Consider the following 3,059-nt stretch of genomic DNA (forward strand, 5'->3'; position numbering starts at 1 on the left):
TAAAAAAATTTAAAAAATATGTATCTGTAAAAAAAAAAGAAAATCTAACCATATGACAAGAAATGTCTGTTTCTGTGTCTTCATCATCATCATCATCATCATCATCACATAAGTATTCATCATGTAGAATGTAGTGTGCAAGTCTTGTCTGGAAGTTGTTAGCCTAAGGTGAGTGATATTTAATATAAAATTAATAATGTGTTAGTTTTACTGTTTCCTAACTTTGCTTTCAAAGAATTACATTAACATACAGTATGGCTCTCTCTTGTAATTAAAGAAACTATCAGACTATCATCATAGGTAAGTGGCTTTTTAAAAATGTAACGATGTTTCCAATACTGTATTATGAATACGACTGTAATGCTATATGCCCCGGGATCGAGTCCCTCATTGGGCTCCCTGCTCAGCGGGGAGTCTGCTTCTCCCTCTGACCTTCCCCCTCTCATGTGCTCGCTCTCTCTCTCATTCTCTCTCTCTTTCAAATAAATAAATAAATAAATCTTAAAAAAATTTTTATAACAATTCATTTATTAATGTATAGGCTTGCTACCATGAAGCAATCTTATCAATTATACTAGGCTAACGTAAAGTAATTATACTGCTGCTTCTTTGTTAATGCATGAATTGTGATGCCTATAAATAAATATAAATCTCTTTGCACATTATCTTTTCATTTTTGATACCTCATGTTAGCAATAAGTACATCTATAGTGTATTGTGTCATATAAGACAATATTGATGTTGATACTGACAGATAATTCATCTTATGAACAGACAATGTAACCTTACAGTATTGATAAATACAGTACTGTAAATGTATTTTCTCTTCCTTATGATTTTCATAGTAATATTTTATTTTCTCTAGCTTGCTTTAAGAATGCAGTATGTGATACCTGTAACATACAAAATAGGTGTTAATCGACTGTTTATGTTATTGGTAAGGCTTCCAGTCAACAGTAGACAATAGTCTAATAGCTAAGTTTGGGGGGATTCAAAAGTTATACACACATTTTTGACCCGTGTTGTTCGAGAGTCAACAATAGTTTTAAATCAAAATGAAGCACATCATAGAGCATTTCACCTCAAGGAATGAAGATCCCTATCACTTTATTATTTTCCAAATATGGTTTGGCACTTTCTAGCCTTGAAATTGAAGAAAATGGCCAAGGATTTGCAACCAACTGTAAAATTCAAGCTTCTGCTTGGCTGTCCTAAGAGTAACAAAGGGGCCAGTTGGTAAAAATGATTATGGGTCAGTCTATTCACTACATCTCAAGGTAATGGAATGTGATAACTCTATTAGCTATAGTATCTGCAGTTTTTATTTTTTGTTTTTGTTTTTTTCCATTGATAAAACCTTAAGTTTTATTTTTTTAATTTAAATTTTGTTAGTTAACATATAGTGCAATATTTGTTTCTGGAGTAGACTTCAGTGACTCATCACTTACATACAATGCCCAGTGCTCATCACAACTGCCCTCTCTAATCCCCATCCCCCATCTAGCCCATTCCCCACCCACATTCCTCCATCAACCTCAGTTTGTTCTCTATCATTAAGAGTCATTTATGGCTTATTTCCCTCTCTCCTTTTCCTCCCCTTCCCAGATGTTTTCTTTCTTAAATTCCACATGAGTAAGATCATCTGGTATTTGTCTTTGACTGACTTATTTTGCTTAGCATAATACACTCTAGCTCCATCCACATCGATGCAAATGGCAAGATCTCACTCTTTTTGATGGCTGAAAAATATTCCATTGTATATATATATACCACATCTTCTTTATCCATTCATCAGTCGATGGACATTTGGGCTCTCTCCACAGTTTGGCTATTGTTAACAATCCTGCTACAAACATCAGGGTGCATATACCCCTTGGAATCTGTATTTTTGTATCCTTTGGGTAAATACCTAGTGGCACAATTGCTGAATTGTTGGGTAGTACTATTTTTAACTTTTTGAGGAACGTCCAAACTGTTCTTCAGAGTGGCTGCACCAGTCTCCATAGTATATTTTTGAAAGTCATGTAATTGATGTTTACTATCATAAAGGAAAATATTAAAAATCAGAGCTTAATATTTTTCCAAAACATAATGTCCTTATTCTGGGATAACCAAATATGAATCCAACTGTGAAGGTAAATGAACTGTTTGTTTAATATTCAAAAAACTGACTTGTATTTGGATATTTTATTCATTTTAGGTAAGCCAGTTCTATTGTTAAACCTGAATATGTGCTTTTGTTCTGTGAAAAAAAAGCAAACAAAAAAGCTTAAGTATAGCAACAAGTATTCTATTTTTCTAACAGAAACTACTAGACACTTAAGAACACACTTCTCTATCCCTATTCCTATGACGACAGGCTGCCTTTTGACAGCTCATAGTCATGATTAGCCCAGCACTGTTTAGAATACTTTTTAGTACTGGACCCAGCAGGAAAAACATGTGGGTTTTAGAAATTAATGTGAATAAAAATGACAAAATTGCATTAAAATGGTGTCCACTTATTGCAATTTGGTACTGTTAAGACATTTGGGGAGGTTCCACCTTATTATGTTTTTAATTTTATACTGAACAATGTTAAAGTGTGTACTTTATCCTGTTTTGAAGCCTACTGATCAGATTTACATTTTACTTTGAGAGTTATCATTTACATATTGAAATGCCATCATCATTTACTAGTACTATAATAGAAGACGATCATTCTCACTTTATGGCTGAAGCAAATCACCACACTGTCAAAGGTCAGTTACCTTTTTAGAATGTATTTTTGATTCTGTTTAGAAATAGATTCTGTTGGTTTTGTCCCTTCACATTTGGGTAGCATTCAAATCTCACCTGTAAGAGTGATGTCACCAAAGTGGTGATGTCGGAGACACCAGCCTCCCCTCCGCTGGTGATATCTCCCTATAAATATCAACAACTAGACAGCTATCCACAAGTAAAAACAGCTCTGGGAGAGCCCTAGAGTCCTATTAAGAAATTTCAGCCCCACAGTGGAACAAAAAACCTGAGAATAACTGCAAAAGAAGAGAAGGAAGACAGCTTCATTTGGCCTGCAC

Source organism: Eumetopias jubatus, unplaced genomic scaffold (assembly GCF_037043125.1).
Source record: "Eumetopias jubatus isolate StellerSeaLion01/CBP00866 unplaced genomic scaffold, mEumJub1_p1.0 scaffold_11, whole genome shotgun sequence".
Taxonomy (NCBI): Eukaryota; Metazoa; Chordata; class Mammalia; order Carnivora; family Otariidae; genus Eumetopias; species Eumetopias jubatus.